General features: G+C 37.5%; 1 long non-coding RNA gene and 1 pseudogene across 1 annotated transcript in view; one reads left to right on the plus strand and one right to left on the minus strand.

Moving 5' to 3' along the window:
- The window catches only part of LOC133248857 (uncharacterized), an 89,374-nt gene that overhangs the window by 43,102 nt on the left and 26,119 nt on the right, over positions 1–20,153 (plus strand). The window lies entirely within an intron of this gene.
- LOC133248855 (olfactory receptor 6C2-like) lies at positions 6,632–7,565 on the minus strand (annotated as a pseudogene).

Here is a 20,153-nt window from a genome sequence, read left to right on the forward strand (position 1 = left end):
CCATTCTAGCCGATTCCTCAGTCTCTATATTACTTCAGGGAACACTTACCATCAGTGCTGTAGGAGGAAATAAATTCACCTAGGGTTTTATAAACTGGTAACCATATTTATGTTACTCACTTCAGGCATATTTATGTTTTTAATTGAAGAATAAACGTCTCATGAGGAAATTGCTGGGATAAGAATTGGCTTTTAATGGAGATACCAGTGTAGAGAATTCCCTTTTCATTGTATTCAATTTAATTCACAAACTTATTCAAGGAAGGTAATATTTATAAGGCAGGTACTAAATGTCAATAATTATGTTAAACATTTAGAGTACATCATTTAATTTTCAAAGCAGCTCTCCGAGGCTGCTTGTAATTTAATCCTCATTTTACAATTGAGGAAATCATGGTCCAGAAATATTTAGAATTGTGCCCAAGGTCAATGACTTAGGATGCGGTAAAGCAGGAATATTAACTGTCTGTCTATATGACCCAGCTCATAACCACTATAAAACACTGCCTTCTCAACTGTTTATTTGACTGATTTATTTCTCCTCTTTATCTTTTGAGAAACAGAAAACGGCCAACATCTTCTCTGTGATGCTGTCAAGTAACTTTCAGGGAATGAAATAAATCAATGCCCAGGGTGTATTTATTTCTGAGTTAAGGGTTATAGTAGAATGATAGTTGGTCTTCAACAGTAATAATTCATTACATTTGTAGGGTTTCCTGGTGGCTTGTACAGTAAAAGAATTTGCTTGCCATGCAGGAGATGCTGGTTCGATTCCTGGGTCAGGAAGATCCCTGGGTCAAGAAGATACCCTGGAAAAGGAAATGGCAACCCACTCCAGTATTCTTGCCTTGGAAATCCCATGGACAGAGGAGCCTGGTGGGCTACACAGTCCATGGGGTTGCTAAGAGTCAGATGGAGTGAGCAACTAATGTGCACATTTGTAGCAAACAGAATGTTTCCCATTTGCAGTCACTGTCTCTAGGGCCTCTGGTTTCTCTCATCACTGGGGTGGAACAAGATCTTCCCAGGAGAGCTCAATTAGTTTAGAACATGAATGTTTTCTCTTGGATGTTTCCACCCATTTCCCATAATGATATTCAGGCGAGTTTCCCCTGAGACTAGGGAAATGTGGCTTTTCCCTTCCCACTGGGGGTGCAGTGTCCATTTCCAATATGTGCTCAGATCTCACTTCAGAGTCCACTGTCTTGCATTGCTGGACAGCGGTCTGATTTGGGTGTGTAATAAATGGTTGGCCAGTTAACTGCTTCTTTCTCAGGTACTGTGGAACCACTCAGGGAGTGACCACACCCGACCAGATGTGAAAGTTGAGTAGCATTCCTGTTATCTTTTCTTGTCTTTTGATCTAGATTCCCAGTGCTCACATGTGGTGTCCACCAAGCTCTCGTCAACCTGGGATAATCCTTGTGAACTCACAATATTCTAACTTCGCTCCTTGCAAATATCTGTTATTACTTTAGTCTCACCTGAAACATATTGGGTAAACTCACGCAGAATAACATACAAAAGTTCATTGATGTATTGTGGCATCTTATTTATAGCCACTGTGCAGATGATGATTGCAGCCATGATGTTAAAAGACGCTTGCTTACTACTTGGAAGTAAAGTTATGACCAATCTAGATAGCATATTAAAAAGCAGAGATATTACTTTTCCAACAAATGTCCATCTAGTCAAGGCTATGGTTTTTCCAGTGCTCATGTATGGGTGTGAGAGTTGGACTGTGAAGAAAGCTGAGCGCCGAAGAATTGATGCTTTTGAACTGTGGTGCTGAAGAAGACTCTTGAGAGTCTCTTGGACTGCATGGAGATCCAACCAGTCCATCCTAAAGGATACTAGTCCTGGGTGTTCATTGGAAGGACTGATGCTGAGGCTGAAACTCCAATACTTTGGCCACCTCATGCGAAGAGTTGACTCATTGGAAAAAGACTCTGATGCTGGGAGGGATTGCGGGCAGGAGGAGAAGGGGAAGACAGAGGATGAGATGGCTGGATGGCATCACTGACTAGATGCACATGAGTTTGGGTGAACTCCGGGAGCTGGTGATGGACAGGGAGGCCTGGCATGCTGTGATTCATGGGGTCACAAAGAGTCGGACATGACTGAGTGACTGAACTGGACTGAACTGAACTGAACTGAACTGGAGGAGGAAATTGCAACCTACTCCAGAATTTTTTCCTGGAGAATTCCATGGACAGAGGAGCTTGGCAGGCTGTACAGTCCAGGGGGTCACAAAGAGTCAGACACGACTGAGTGACTAACACACACTTATTAATAACACAATGTTTTACCCTGTCAAGTATATTTTGTGGTACTTCTCATTAAATACAGGGAATTATCTCTAATGGTAGATATTCAAGCTTTTGAGCAAAATAGATACATTAGGGAGACATTTTTGCTGGATTAAGAGAAAAGGAAGTCTTAGGGTTTCACACATGGGAGACTATATTCTTCCCCTAAAAATTTACTGTCCTAGCCTTCAAAATTTTCCAGAGGACACCTTTATAAAGTCTTATCAGAATTCAAATGTCACTTGTCAGAGAATAGAATAACATTGGATATAACTATTGATTTCTATTGTGAAACACTGTTCTTAATTCTTCTGGACCTGGGTTTTGAAACACCTAGGTCAAAGCTTTCTGTCTTGTAACTTTGAACCAAGTAAATCATACTCACCTTTCAGATAGCTGCTCATGGCTTCTGTGCAATTTAACCACAAAGATCCTTAGGGTGACTCAGAGCTGAGAAGACTTTGTTAGCTGATGGTGTGTCCTACAATATGTTTCACGCACTCACACACTTGTACTCACTGGCAAGTGTGTGAGTGAGCAGAGATCTCTTAGGGTCCCATTGCCCACAGTTTCCCAGGGATTTTTTTCTCAGATGTCCTTTTATCTTCTATAGTCTTATAAGGATACAAAATGAAAGATATTTTCTGACTTAATTCTAGGAAGAATGCTCATATGTTCTGTATAGTTAAAAGAATTAAAGACTCTTGTCGTTGGTGAGAAGCTCTTTTTGGTTTGGGCAAACTGATATCTTGACCTCTGCACAGAAAGAGAGCACTCTCTGCAAATTACATATTAACAAGAATGGTATAAGTTATATCTGGTCCCCAACAGGTTAGCAGGGATCATCTGAAACAATACAATGCCTTGGGATCATAGGTTCAAAAGTCACTAATTAACCTATAGTGTAATTAACTTTGGGTGGAAAAAATACTGTTCTCAATTGGGACTGTGTCCTTGGAGAAAGGAAGATGCAACAATAGAATTAGAAATAGGTCAGGTGCAAAACAGTAAGTGTTTGTTGTTGATGAATCATAAGTGTGGTTTCTTTTCACCATTTTTTTCATTGTTTAAGGAATTCTGCTGAGTTCAGGGAAGAAGCTTTCAGGAATGCAAAGTTGCTGCTCTTGGTGAAACCACACCGTCTATTGTGGGAGAATTAGCTGTTCCTTTGATTTTGGGCACCCATTCATCTCATGTGTGTTTTGCCCAATTACACGACTTGTTATTATAAGTACTTAGGAGATTGCACACTCATAATTCTAAAGTAAAACAATATACCTCACTATCAGATGGTTTTATTTTTTTGTAAGTAACATGGGTAGGAAAGAGCAAAACTAACGATTTCAGGTCTACTTGGACACTCCACAATTCACTTCCATTCATAACTCACTAAGAATTATCAAGAATGAATTTTGAATTTTATCAATTTTAAAAATATCTAGTAAATTAGACCCAATGGACATGAATTTGAACAAGCTCTGGGAGATGGTGGACAGGGGAGCCTGTCATCCTGCCATCCATGGGGTCAAAAAGACTTGGACACGACTTAGCAACTGAACAACCACCAAATTCAGTCAGTTCAGTCTCTCAGTTGTGTCTGACTCTTTGGGACCCCATGGACTGCAGCACACCAGGCTTCCCTATCCATCACCAACTCCCAGAGCATGCTCAAACTCATGTCCATTGAGTTGGTGATGCCATCGAACCATCTCATCCTCTGTCATCCCCTTCTCCTCCTGCCTTCAATCTTGCCCAGCATCAGGGTCTTTTCCAGTGAGTCAGTTCTTTGCATCAGGTGGCCAAAATATTGGAGCTTCAGCATCAGCCTCAGTCCTTCCAATGAATATTCAGGATTGATTTCCTTTAGGGTTGACTGGTTGGATCTCCTTGCAGTCCAAGGGACTCTCAAGAATCTTCTCCAACATCATAGTTCAAAAGCCTCAATTCTTTGGTGCTCAGCCTTCTTTATGGTCCAACTCTCATATCCATACATGACAACTGGAAAAACCAAAACTATTGATTAATTTCCTTAAACTTTATAGTACCATTTAGGCTTTTTATTTTTTCAGGTCATTTTAAAAAGAGGTAGTTCATTTTACTAAGATTTACATTTACTGATATAATATTTTTATGGCATTTTAATGTTTGCTATCTAAGTTGTAGCTATCAAAGTCTTTCCATTTTTAATATTATCTATATCCTCCTTATTATTTGTTTATCAATTTTACCAGAACATGAAAACCTTATTAGTTCTATTTTTTGGGAGAGCACTTTATTAATTTCCCTCATGCTGTATCTTTGTTTTTCACTTCATTAATTTCTGATCCTGTCTCTATATCTTATCGTTATATTTTAATATATTTACTTAGAGTTTTAAAAAATTCCATTAAAGTTGAAAGTTTAACTTTGGTCATCTTTTCCAAATATGTGCATTTAAGTTTAAAAATACACCTCAAATCTGGCTGCTGATACAGGATCTCCAGTGACATTTAAATTTCAAATAAACAGAAATATTTCTTTAAAAAATGCCTGAAATTAACACTTTCAGAGAATGATACATGCCTAAAAGTGTCATATTGGTATTCAGTTTTATGATAGATACATTCAATATAAGCTTATATTTTAAATTGTATGAATTATGAATGAACTTGCATGAATGATGAATATGAATTAAATACAGATGTGAATAAAATGTAAATATAAGATTTTAATATTAATGAAATATAAATGTATTTTATATAGTATATGTAAGTTCATTTTTGATAGAATATATTGTATAAGTTGTATTTGTATATATACTTTTATATATTTCCATGATGAATACTCATATTCATTATATGAGTTTTTAAAGCTTTGTAACAGCAGAATGTATAAAAAGATATTCAGTTAAAGCTCATTTTCATCACCTTATCCTTATATGCTTGGTTACCTATGCATATATTTTCACTATTTTTCCATTGTTTTAATGAATTTTTAGGCATATGTAAAATTAGATGATAAGTTTTCATCTTTTTCTAAACAGAAAGGATGTATGCACTATTTTGCATCTTTCTTACTTTAAATATACAGCATAATGGAAAATTTTCTATGTCAATACACAAAAAGCTAACTTAATTTTTTAAATAGATGTAAGGTATTCTACAGAATGGAACTTCTGTTGAATTGATCAGTCTTCTATTGAAAAACATTGCACTTAATGCCTTTTGCTATTACAAGCAATGCTGAAAAGAATGACTTTAAATGAATATTACTTCACAGATTTATTCACATACCACAAATTGGGAGAAAATATTTGATTTTCAAATATCAAATATTTAATAAAGGACTTGGATCAAAATATACAAAGAGTTCTTGCAGCTCAGTAAGAAGACAAGCAACCTGGAACTTGCTTATCAGTCCAGTGGCTAAAACTTCACGTTTCTCATGCAGGGGGCATGGGTTCAATATCTGGTGAGGGAACTAAGAACCATGCATGCCGTGTAGTGCAATCAAAAATTAAAAAAAATAAAAGACAAGCAACCCAATTAAAAATGGGCTAATTATTTGAATAGAAATTTCACCAAAGAAGACATACAAACATATGATAAACACAGGAAAAGATGCTCAATATCATTCATCATTAGGGAAATACCAATTAAACCCATAATCAGGTGCCATCACATACTCATGAGAATAGCCATAATAAAAAAAGAGTCACAATTCAAGTGTTGGTGAATATGTCATGAAACTGGACCCTTTACACATTGCTGGTGGGACTAACGTGTTACAGATTTAGAAAACAGCTCTATAGGTACCATACAACTCAACAACTCCATTTTAGTTACAGAGAATGAAAACATATGTCTCACAATGACATGGAAACAACCCAAATGTTCAACTGGTGAAGGAAAAAATGAATGTAATATATCCATGTGATGGAATACTATTTGCTATAAAATGGAGTAAGCTTCTAATAACTGCTACAACATGAATGAACCTCAAAAACTTTATGCCAAATAAAAGAAGTTAGACACAAATACATATATGTTTCCATTTGTATGAAATGTCCAGAAAAAGCAAATTTATAGAGAAGGAAAAGAGATCAGTGTTCGTACTGGAGGTGAGGGGATGAAAGTGGTGACTGACTGCCGATGGTCATCAGAAAAATATTTGGGGTGATGGAAATGTTCTAGAATGGATTATAGTGGCGATTGGACAGCTCTATTAATTTACTTGAGTGTATTCAATGGTACAATGAAAACTTGTAAATTTTATAATAGTTAAATTACATCTCAATAAAACTGTTAAAATTATAGGAAGTTGTTTTACACTTTGATCTTTTAAGCTCACTAATCTTAGTTCTTTGAAATAGATGCAACCCTTTTGATCATATCTTTGAGAGCTTGTACCACTTGCTTGTTCCTCAGAGTATAAATGAAAGGATTCATTACGGGGGCAATTGAAGTTGTTAGCACTGACACCACCTTCTTTATAGCAACCGCTTTTTTTGCATGTGGTTTGATGTAGATGAAAATGCAGCTTCCATAAGTGATAGAAACCACAATTATATGGGAAGAACATGTAGAAAAAGACTTTTTATTTTGCTGGGCAGAAGGGAATCTGACAATGGTCCTGATGATGTATGTATAGGACATGATTACACGCACCAAGGTGAAAATGAGTCCCAACACAGTCAGGACCAAGAAGAATCACTCTAGGAACTCTGTGTCTAAGCAAGTAATCTTCAGGATGTGAGCAGCATCACAGCCAAAGTGATATTAGAGTCACAAAACTCAAGCTCAAAGCCCATGCCAAATGGTGGGATGATGATGATTAGAGCAATCATGTAATAGCCAATGAGGAACTTGATGCAGACCATATTGTTCATGATGGTCGTGTAATGCAGGGATTTGCAGATGGCCACATAGCGGTCATAGGACATGGCTGTCAGGAGGAAAAACCCAGGACAATAAGAAAAAATAATTGAGTGGCACAAAGATTATAGGTAACTGCATTGTCCCCAGAGGCAAGGGTATAGAGGTATCTGGGAATACAGACAGTGGTAAAAGAGACTTCTAGAATGAAGAAATTCCGAAGAAAGAAATACATAGGTATTTTAAGGCGAGAATCTATAAAGGTGAGGGTGATGATTGTCAGGTTCCCAATGACACTCAGCAGATAGATGATGAACAAAAAGATAAAAAGCAAAATCTGTAAATTTGGGTCATCTGTCAGTCACACCAGGATGAATGTTGTTAACACAGTGTGATTTTTCATCACTGATGTCTGACTTCTGCACCTTCTGTTGGTTAAAATAAGGTAGATATTGGATATGAGTAGGGTTTAAATGGCTTAGAAATGAGAGTAGAGTAAGAATGCTAGGCAAGACAATATAATTTTATTTGATAATGTGATTGCATTGGTGACTCATGCTCGTCCAAGATTGATACAATAGTGTGGCCAAAAGCTGGTATTAAACATTCTTATCATTATACTTATAAGTCTGTGATACAAGGACTCCCAGATTACAGCCGTCTAGAGAACGAACCTCTTTCAGATGACATCAGTCATGTAGAAAAGGAAAAAATAAAGGCAAAAGCATTATTTATCATGAATCATATAAAGACCCCAGAGAGGCAGCACAACACATTGGCTTGGGGCATGGACTCTGGAGCCTGATTTTCTGGGCTCAAATTATCATTATTTAGCACAAGACTTTAGGCAAACTATTAATCTCTGTGTATCATTTTCTTTATATGGAAGAATTATTCCATGGAGAATAACTGAATTTATTGAATAGTGTTGTTAAAGGAATAAATGAGTCAATATGTTTAAACAACTTAGAAAATTACCTGAAAATAATGAATATCATATATGATTATGTTATTATTATTCTATACAAGACTTCAGAATGAATGTCGATAATCCTTCTGATCATAAATACTGTGTATCTTCTTTCAGTGGAATGTAAACAGAGTTGACTATAATGAAAGGTGGGATGTTCCCAAAGCTTTTTCTATAACTCTCTGTCTTTTCTGAATTCCACAGCCAAACATGCTCATTTAACAATTGCAAAGAAAAAAAGATTGCTTTTCAACTCTCTTTACTTTCAAAACTAGAAAAAATAAAACGAGGCATCTTCTACATATTAACCAGAATGCTCTTTTAAGCTGATACATTGAACTGTGTTATTTCCTGGTTTCAGTTCCTTCCGTGGTTTCCTTCTGAACTTGAAACTAAAGCGAAATTCTCACTTTGGCCTGAAAAATCCCAGGTGACCTGGCTCCCTTATCTCTCTCCAACCTCAGTCTTTCTACTCTTTCTCTCATTCGGTAGGTCCCATTTAGCGTGCCCTTTTTTAGTTCGTCCAGCTTTAGAGAGGAGGTCCTATGCTCTCCTAAACAAACCTGTGAACTTGGGGTTTTCAGAACATCACTGTTTATCTTATGGCACACCTTTGCTATTTGCAGTTATGTATTTTTCTTTTAAGCTTCTCTTTATTCTCTTACCCCACTGCAAGACACACAAGAACACAGATCATGTTTGTTTTGCTCACTATTAGTGGATTGCCTTGCAACACGTCTGGCACTCAGGAAGAGTTAAATATATATTTTTCAAGTCAATAAGAAGGACTAAGCATTTTATACATGGAAAAGTTGGCTGATTTCCTTTTTATTTTTTTAATTTTTTAAAAATTTTATTTTATTTAACTTTACAATATTGTATTGGTTTTGCCATATATAAAAATGAATCTGCCACAGGTATACATGTGTTCCCCATGCTGAGCCCTCCTCCCTCCTCCCTCCCCATACTATCCCTCTGGGTCGTCCCAGTGTACCAGCCCCAAGCATCCAGTATCATGCATCGAACCTGATTTCCTTTGAACTGACACATCATTCATCTATTTCCATATAGTCTTATTTACCTCCCATAATGTCTTGAAACTTATTGAAGCTATTTTTGGCATCAAGGGTAAAGAGATCACTTTTACCTGAGTCCCTTCAACTGATGTGGGTGCATGCTTGCTCAGTCGCTAAGTCTTGTCTGACTCTTTGTGACCCCATGGATTGTAGCCTGCCAGGTTCCTCTGTCCATGGGATTTGTCAGGCAAGAATACTGGAGTGGGTTGCCATTTCCTCCCCCAAGGGATCTCCTCAACCCAGGGATTGAACCTCTCCCATGGCTCCTGCATTGGCAGGCGGATTCTTTACCATTGAGCCACCTGGAAAGCCCCTCTTCTCAACTGACACTAGGTGTCTTTGCCTTGGCCCAAGAGTAAACCATACAAAAAATTTTATATTATTAAGATTAATGTGCAGAAATGATTTGTGGAAATGAGCTACTATAGGACTGAATTCTGTTCAAGCCCTTGAGTCTACCCCTATTCCCAGTTCTTCTCTAGGAGGTTGGTTGAGACTTCAGGAAAGGTAATTCCTGAATCAGGAGAGTTCAGTTACCTGGGTCATTTTGTAAATGGTGATGGTGAAGGACTGGGGTATTGGAATCAGTCAGATTATGGTAATGATCTGGGTAATGAGCCAAATAATGGATCTGTGCCCTCTGCTTTCTTTATTTCATCATCCAAAAAGTGCAAATATTAATATCATGTGCCTCATTGAATTATGGTGAGAATTAAGTAAGATTAAACCCAAGGTTCTTAGCATAGTTTTAGGGACATTATTAATACTAAATAAAGGCTGAGTATTTTCACTCTTCTTTTTCCCTTAAAAAGGAGTTGTGTGTGCTAAGTGCTTTCTCTCTTTGGTTTTGTTTGTTTTTGGCTGTGCTGTGTCTTCACTGCAGCCTGCAGGCTTCTCTTCTTGCAGAACATGGGCTTTGGAATACACAGGCTCACTAGTTGGTGGCACTCAGGCCTTTCTAGTTGTGGCATGCAGGCTTAGTTACCCTGTGGCATGTGGGATCTTGGGCTTCTCTGGTGGGTCAGTGGTAAAGAATCCACCTGCCAGTGCAGGAGACCTGGGTTTGATCCCTGAATTGGGAAGATCCCCTGGAGAAGGAAATGGCAACTCACTCCAGTACAGTCTTCTTGCCTGGGAAGCCCAATGGACAGAGGAGCCTGGCGAGTTGCAAAAGAGTCAGACATGACTTAGCAACTAAACAACAATGACATAGGGGCTTTTTGTTCCCTTACCAGGGGTTGAACCTGCATTCCCTGCATTAGAAGGCAAATTCTCAACCACTGGACCACCAGGGAAGTCTCTTACTTTCCCTCTTTGGTTAAGTGAAGTTTGGTACCCTTTCCATTCTTTCCTTCACTGTGATCATAGTTCTATCCTCCTTAATTTATTTCCCAGACTTCCATAAACTTTTCTATCCACTTTTATTTTGAGGACTTCTGGAGTCTCACAAGTAGTGCTTCCTTGGAAAGTCTAATTATTAATAGAGCTCTTCATATATGTAGCACAGAGTATGATCTCTTCTTTCCAAGAGAGAAAGAAATACTTGTCATTTACTGTTAGCAGTTTGTGGCATAACATGCTGACCATATTTCTTAATCCATTCACCTCTTTTTGAACTCACTCTACACACGCACATAAATTTATCTTCTGGACTTGTCCTGGTACCCTGACCTTTCAAGACTTTCTGCCAAATCAGAATACCTCATTCAGACTGTGCTGCAAACTTAGCTGTCTCTTCCACACTCTCTTATTTATTTCCTTTTATCTCTTTGTTTATTAAAAAAAGCACTCAAACTTAATGAATACCAGTCCCCTTTATATAAAAATGTTATTTATAAATTATGAACAGATTAATACAATTTTAAATGCAGCTGATACTGTCAACCATTTTGTTCAGTCCTCTAATTCTGATATTGAGGACAAATTGTTGGAAATATATGTATAACTGTCTCATAATTGGCAAGAAAATAAATTTGTCTCCTGAATCTTAATTATATATTTTCTTTCCTATAAAAGTGTGAGTAAAAAAGTTTTAGGAATCTGTTTTGTGATATTCAGATTTTCTAACTCTAAACTGTTCTCTAGCTTCCAACAATTACTAGTTCACGTATTTCGGTTTCTTGGTCTCTAAAATTCTCTGGAAAACTTAATAAGTGAATTACGTATTATATGAAAGGTTAACCACTTAGTGAGGGTGTCTTCTTATTTGGAAAGCTTCTTTCTAATAGCTTTCTTGTTGTAAAGTCAGAACATGGTTCAATATTCAATTTTCAAAAGCTACATTAAGTTTTTAAAAAATTCAAAATATTTTGAACTATTGATTCTAGAGATATTTTGTTTTAATTGGAAAGTATATTTCTGATAATAAATTTCAATCATAGAAAAGATGCTCCTGGAAAAGGAAGTCCATTTTTCTTCCTTCAAATTAACTTCCAAATTTTATTAGGCTAACAGCTAACATTTCATAAACTAGGTGCCAGATGTAGTGTTACATACATTACATAGTTTATCTCAACATACCAGACCACCTGACCTGCCTCTTGAGAAACCTATATCCAGGTCAGGAAGCAACAGTTAGAACTGGACATGGAACAACAGACTGGTTCCAAATAGGAAAAGGAGTTCGTCAAGGCTGTATATTGTCACCCTGCTTACTTAACTTATATGCAGAGTACATCATGAGAAATGCTGGGCTGGAGGAAGCACAAGCTGGAATCAAGATTGCCAAGAGAAATATAAAAAACCTCAGATATGCAGATGACATGACCCTTATGGCAGAAAGTGAAGAAGAGTCTCTTGATGAAAGTGAAAGAGGAGAGTGAAAAAGTTGGCTTAAAGCACAACATTCAGAAAACTAAGACGATGGCATCCGGTCCCATCACTTCATGGCAAATAGATGGGGAAACAGTGAAAACAGTGGCTGACTTTATTTTTCTGGGTTCCAAAATAACTGAAGATGGTGACTGCAGGCATAAATTAAAAGACACTTACTCCTTGGAATAAAAGTTATGACCAACCTAGACAGCATATTAAAAAGCAGAGACATTACTTTGCCAACAAAGGTCTGTCTAGTCAAGGCTATGGTTTTTCCAGTGGTTGTGTATGGATATGAAAGTTGGACTATAAAGAAAGCTGAGCGCTGAAGAATTGATGCTTTTGAACTGTGGTGTTGGAGAAGACTCTCGAGAGTCCCTTGGACTGCAAGGAGATCCAACCAGTCCATCCTAAAGGAGATCAGTCCTGGGTGTTCATTGGTAGGACTGATATTGAAGCTGAAACTCCAATACTTTGGCCACCTCATGAGAAGAGCTGACTCATTGGAAAAGACCCTGATGCTGGGAAAGATTGAGGGCAGGAGGAGAAGGGGATGACAGAGGATAAGATAGTTGGATGACATCACGAACTCAATGGACATGGGTTTGGGTGAACACTGGGAGTTGGTGATGGACAGGGGGGCCTGTGGTGCTGTGGTTCATGGGGTCACAAAGAGTTGGACATGACTGAACGACTGAATTGAACTGAATGTAGCAACTCTCTGAGGTCTGTAGTATTGTAATTCACACTTTGAAGATGAGGACTAAGTATTGTTGTTTAGTTGCTAAGTTGTATCTGACTCTTTGTGACCCCATGAACTGTAGTCTGCCAGGCTCCTCTGTCCATGGAATTTCCCAGGCAACAATATTGGAATGGGTTACCATTTCTTTCTCCAAGGGATCTTCCCATCCCAGGGATTGAACCTATGTCTCTTGTGTTGGCAGTTGGATTCTTTACTGGTTAGCCTTGAATGAAGCTCCTCATAAGTATTAGGGAACCTAAATTATCCATCTAGATTACCAATCCATCAAAGGTATGGTAAAGTGGGGATATGAAGACAAATAATTTGATTCCAGAGATTCAGTTCTTAAACATTTAAGAATACTGCCACTGAAACTTCCTTCCATTTTACCTGTGTATAGCTTTTCATTATTGGGCAGATGGGAGGACATGGATAACTGACTTCTCCATGTTCTCATTTCCCCTGTTTTTTTGAGTCGAGAATCAATCTTTTATATGATGCCACTTCTGCCTATTTGACCAAAGTAAATGTCAGTTAACTAATTGAATCTGAATTAGGACCAGTAGTAGGCAGACAACTGCTCTTTAAAACCTATGATTATTCACACTCTAGCTATTCAAATGTTTCCCATATGTATTCTGTCTCCAGGGCTCCTGATTTTTCCCTTTTAGAACAGGATCCTCCCAGTAAACACCAACTAGTTTTTTTTGCAAGAATGGTTTTCACTTGGTTGTTGTAAAATATTTCCCGCAAAGAGCCTTGAGGTGGGTTTCCCCTGAGTCTAAGGAAACATGGCTTTGCCCTCCACAGTGAGGGAATGGACTGTGTCCAGTTGCAGAGTTTTCAGATGTACCTGATTTACAGATGGCATTATGGGGATGTGAAATGGCTTTTGTTAGCTGCTAGCTGCCATTCTAGGTAATACAGTCACTCAGGGACTGATCATAGGAGACTTCATGTGCAAGGTCAAATCTTTGACCTCCAACTGTCTTTCCATCTTATCTATCTGATTCTATCTCTTATTTTTGATTCTGGCTTCAGGTAGCCTCATATGATACCTTGCCCTGGACTATTCTTTGGTCCCTGAAAACTTCCTTATTTTTCCCTGTCAGTAGCTACTTTTTCGATATCTCAATTTCATCTGGGAAATAAATTAATAAACTCCTGTGCAGTAGCATAGAAATGTCCTAACTTAATGTATTCATTGACCAATAGCCTAATGTGTTTATATACATGGGGACAAATGTGTTATAAAATATAAAGCTCATTAAAGAAGATTATATTCTCAGCTTGGAGATTTAGATTGTGTAGTGGAGAACAATGAGGGAGACATTATCAGATTGAGAGGAAAGGGCTTTCTTGGAACTTTTCCTATTGACTGTATCCTCTATAAATCATCAGTCTCTGTTCTTAACCCTTCTGTCTTTCATGAACATTATTCAAAGATCTTGTGCAAAATCATGTCACATGTCATAGGACAAAGCAATATCTCAGAACTATCTGTTGATTCTTCTTCTGGAATATTGTCAACATTATTTAGTACCTAAATTTGAGTCTATTAGTTTCGAGTGGTGAATATCTGTCAAAATCAACGAACTTACAGGACAAATTTTATTATACTTTACAGTTGTAAATTTAATTATTCAAAAACAAATATGTCAACAAAGGAGAGCAATGATACAGGATGAAGGAAACAGGATGTTGTGAAAGAAGTTGAAGGAAACTTCATTTAAAATGGAGGCAGAAGGCCAGAAGGAAGAACCTTCACACACTACAACTTGACATCAATCACAGACCCTGACAGGAAGAATTTTCCTTGCCCAGCAACAAGCCCAGCCAATGGAAACTACTGCTCTATACTTATTTACTTATTATTTATTTATTTATTGAACTCCTTTCCTTACCAAGAACAGACTTGTAGTTGCTGAAGGGCAGTGGGTAAGGGAGGGTAGGAATGGGAATTTGGGATTAGCAGAGGCAAACTATTATATATAGGGTAGATAAACAATGGACCTATGGATAAATGGATAAACAAATGGACCAACTCTACAGCACAGAGAACTGTATTCAATATCATTTGACAAATCATAATGGAAAAGAATATATATGTGTATAATGGAGTCACTTTACTGTACAGAAGAAACTACACAACATTGTAAATCAACTATACTTCAAAATTTAAAAAATACTCACTTTCCTTACAAGGAATTTCATATGAAACAACCCCTTTCAACTTCCACTCTTTTCTCTACAAAGTAATGTTTCTCTTATTTGCTTGTTAGACTTGCCTATAATTTTTGCTATAGCAGCTTGTCCCAAATTACAATCTTCTGCTAAAGTCATTATGCTGATAAAAATATCAGCTTGGTTATACTCACCTCTTTGATGGTCCTTCATGGCTTCTGAGTGCACTTTAATCACAAAAGTCCTTCCTGTGACTCAAAGCTAGACAAGAATGGATGACTGAAGGCAAGTAAGTGTAGACTTCACCACATTATTTGTGTGCACCTCACATTAGTATTACACAAAAGTTCTGTGAGAATGTTCCCCTCAGTAACCAATGCCTATTAATTTCCAGTCACCTCTTCTTTTAGGAAATTTTAAAGAAACACATTTCAGTTTTATGGTTCCACTCTATCAGTAGGAAAAAATGTTCATGTATTCTGAAAAGACTCTGATGCTGGGAAAGATTGAGGGCAGAAGGAGAAGGGGACGACAGAGGATGATGGTCGGATGGCATCACCGACTCAATGCACATGAGTGTGGGTGAACTCCAGGAGTTGGTGATGGACAGGAAGGCCTGGTGTGCCTCCCGGTTCATGGGGTTGCAGAGTCAGACATGACTGAGTGACTGAAGTGAGCTGAACTGAATTATGGTTAACTGAGAAGATGGAAAGACTGTGGAAACTGATTGCAACTCTCTCCAGTTTGAGAAATTGAGATTTTGGCCTTTTCAAACAGGGAGACAGGTTTCCTCCTAAAATTTACATTTACAAGAACAGGATTAGTTATATCTGCTGAGTCCACCATAGATGTGAAGGGAACAACAGACTAAACAAACTCAAGGTTCTATTGGGAGCCCAGGTTCAAAAATCACTAATTAATCTACAGTGTATTGAACTTGAAGAAATTCTTTGAAATAGAAGTTTTCATCATACATCAGGGGGAGGTGTGTCTTTGGAGAAACGAAGATGCAATGACAGGTCATCTGCCAAACAAAAAGAATCAGATGAAAAGTCAAAAGACTTGATTCTCTCCACATGGCCTAGAGATAGTTCAGATGAATTTAGGAGAGAAGCTGCTCAGAATTCCCTGAGGGAAGCCAGACTGATTTATTTATAGCTTCCCTGGTGACTCAGATGGTAAACAATCCACCTGTCAATGGAGGATACACAGGAGACTCTGTGTTCGATCCCTGAGTTGGGAAGATCTCCTGGTGAAAGAAATGCAACCCACTCTAGTATTCTTGCCTGGGAAATCCCATGGATGGAGGAGCCTGGTGGGCTATAGTCCCTGCGGTTGCAAACAGTCAGATATGACTGGGCGACTAACACTTTCATAGTTGATTTACAATGTTGTGTTAGTTTCTGCTGTACAGCAAAGTGACTCAGTTATATACATACATATATCCACTATTTTTAAGATTCTTTTTCTGTATAGGCCATTATAGAATTTTGAGTAGTTTCCTGTGTTTTACAGTAGGTCCTTATTAGTTATCTACTTTATGTATATAGTAAGGTATATATGTCAATCACAATCTCCCAATTTAGCCCTACTCCTTTTTTCACCCTGCTAGAGCCATAAGCTTGTTTTTTACTTCTGCAATATAGAGTACAAACTAGTGGTTACCAGTAAGGAGAGGGAAAGGGAAAAGAAAGGTTATTACAGGATTATATGAAAGCATATGTGTGGAATTTTTGAAAATTGTAAAGCACTATAGAATTTAAAGAATCTTTCATTCAATTAAAAAAGGATGAGTTTTATGGTTTGTGAATTATATATCAATAAAGCAGTTATTTTTATTTATTAAAATTATTTTTATTGAGGTATAGTTGATTTGCAATTTTATGTTAGAAGCAATTATTTTTCAAAAATGGATGGATCTTCTAGACTGAAGAAACTGCATTGCAGAAATTCTGCTGCATGATCTCATGTTGACTGAACAGAAGGCCTGAAATATTAGAAGAGGACAGTGAGAAAGAATTTTTACACTGGATGACTAAAGTCCTAGAGTGCTATCTTAAGAAGATTTGACTAAAATCTGTCCTCAAGGAGGCACTGAAGAATTTTTTTGAGGAATGTGAAAAGCTCAAATTCATTTATGGAAGATTATTCTGGAAAAAGTATGAATGTGGATTTAAGAAGTAAGAATCTTGAAAGAAGGTGGAAAGACCAATTTGGAGAAATGGTCAAAAAGCACAATGCTGATTCTCCATGTTAATTGCCTATTTGTGTCCAGAGCAGTATAATTCCAGTCATCCAGACTGAAACTCTGTAAGAAACTTATACTTTGCTTTCATCTAGTATTGATGCCAGCAAATATCATTAATTATTTCTAATTTTTATATTTGTCTGAAACATTTTGCCCAGGTGGAAATATTAACCCAAAGAGTTTTAAAAGACAGACATATATTTGTTGATCCAGTTTTCTTAAAGAAATGCTCTCTGCTTACTTTTGCACTTTTCTAATCTTTTCTGAGTCTAAGGTGGGTTCTATCCCCTTATTGGTCCTAGCAGAATAGAAAGTAGTATTGCGCTTCCATCATATACACAGACATATATGCTCAGTTGCTCAGTCATGTCTGACTCTTGTGATCCCATGAACTGTAGCCCGCCAGGCTCCTCTGTCCATGGGATTTCCCAGGCAAGAATACTGGAGTGGGTTGCCATTTCCTGTTCCAGGGGAGCTTCCCATCCCAGGAATCAAAGCGGCATCTCTTGTGTCTCCTGCATTGGCAAATGTATTCTTTACCATTGCACTATCATTAACTTTTTAGAGGTTCTTAAACATCCAAAGTAACATATTTTCTCTCTCTTCAGAACAGCCACTTTGGGATCAATTGTGCTGAGAAACAATACATTCCTTAGAGATCCTGGTTCTGAGGGACTAATAAAGACATTTTGTTGCCCTCTCCAAGAACAAAGTTAAGTAGATGTTTAAGAGAAGTCATCCCAGAGAGATTGGTAACAAAATTGCAATGAGAGCATCAAATACAGGTCATCAGGAGACTAAGGAGAAGAATGAGAGACAGAACAATGGAGTTGGGAGGGGTCTTTTGATTGAGTGGCTGGCAAAACACATCTTTATGTCTTCATTCAAATCCATCACTTAAGTCTCCACGGATTTTTCTCAGCATGGAGAAATAGTTGCTATTTAACTTGAGGATTTATATTTATTTTTAAATAGATTTTATTTTTTAAAGAACTTTAAAAAAAAAGAACATTTTAGATTTATAGGAAAATGGAGAAGGTAGTGGGCTTCCCAGGTGGCCCTAGTGGTAAAGAACCCGCCTCCCATGTCAGGAGATGTAAGAAACATGGGTTTGATCCCTGGGTTGGGAAGATCCCCCAGAGAAGGATGTAGCAGCCAACTCCAGTATTCTTTTCTGGAGAATCCCATGGAGAGAGGAGCTTTGAGGGCTACAGTCTGTAGGGTTACCAAGAGTCAGACACAACTGAGCTTCCACAGAGTAGATAGTAAGGGTGATTCCTATATACTATATACCCAAATTATCCTTTTAAAATCTTACATTAGGATGATGCATTTGTTACCATTAATGAACTAGTGAAAAAGTGAAAGTGAAAGTCTCGCAGTCGTGTCCAACTCTTTGTGATTCCCCATACTGTGCTTGGAATTCTCCAGGCCAGAATACTGAAGTGGGCAGCCTTTCTTTTTTTCATGTGATCTTCCCAACCCAGGGATTGAACCCAGGTCTCCCACATTTCAGGCAGATTCTTTCTCAGCTGAGCTACAAGGGAAGCCCAAGAATACTGGAATGGGTAGCCTATCTCTTCTCCAGGGGATCTTCCCAACTCAGGGATCAAACCCAGCTCTTCTGCATTGCAGGTGGATTTTTTACCAGCTGAACCACAAGGGAAGCAATTTAGGACTATAATGAATAAAGTTACTATAATAAAAGTGATAGTCACTTAGTTGTGTCTAGCTCTTTGTAACCCCATGAAGTGCAGCCCACCAGACTCCTCTCTCCTTGGAATTCTTCAGACAAGAATGCTGGAATGGGTAACCATTACCTTCTCCAGGGGATCTTCCAAACCCAGGGATCAAACCTGGGGCTCCTATTTTGCAGGTGGATTATTATTTTTTTTAATATAAATTTATTTATTTTAATTGGAGGTTAACTACTTTACAATATTGTATTGGTTTTGCCATACATACAGGTGGATTCTTTACCAACTGAACTATCAGGGAAGCCCAATGAACTAGTACTGATACATTATTATTAAATAAAGTCCACAGTTTATTCAGATTTCCTTAGCTTACACAGGTATTTTTATTTTTATTGTTTTTTCTATTCCATGACCTCATCTAGGACACTATGCTACATTTAGTGTTCAGATCTCCTTAGGCTCCTCTTACCTGTGACAGTTTCTCAGACTTTCTTATATTTGAAAACTTTCGCAGCTTTGAGGGTTGCTGGTTAGATATTTTATTAATATAAGATGCCCACTATTGGAAGTTGTCTGACAAGATTGGGAAGAAGACCACATAGGTAAAGTGACATTTTTTTTTTCACATGCTGTCAAGGATACATACTATCAACATGATTTATGGTGTTGATCTGGATTATCTGACTGCTGTAGTGTTTGTCAGTTTCTCCTCTATAAGAGGAGTATCTATATGAACTATTTGGGATCCTTCTGCACAATATTTCTCCCTCCTTTGTTAATTTATTCCATCATTTGTTTGTATCAGTATGGACTCTTGGTGTTTTAGAAATTTTAAATGGAAAAAGAAGAAAGGTCTTGGAGAATAGAGTCCCATTTTCCCTGAATATTTTTGAAGTATAGAAGAAGCTTGCACTCATGCTATGGCCATTATCATGTAAAGAACAATTAAAATATAGAAATAAAAAAGTACATTTTAGCAATGAGGTGATGGTTAATAAACATAGATAATATTGTGAAAGCACAAAATTTTATTTTCACAAGTGCAGAACTACAAAGACTGTCATTACCATTTAATAGAAAGATTTTTAATCATTTGATCCAAGGTCCTTGTGTAACTGTTACCTGTTTTACCATTTCTATCTTCTGTAAGTCTATTACTTTTTTCACACTATACCTGGATTTTATCTTCAGTAGTCTAGGATAAGCAACAAAACACTCCTTAGAATATCCTTCCCAAATCATGAACTTTTTGATGTTTTT

This window comes from Bos javanicus, chromosome 5 (genome assembly GCF_032452875.1).
Source record: "Bos javanicus breed banteng chromosome 5, ARS-OSU_banteng_1.0, whole genome shotgun sequence".
Classification (NCBI taxonomy): domain Eukaryota; kingdom Metazoa; phylum Chordata; class Mammalia; order Artiodactyla; family Bovidae; genus Bos; species Bos javanicus.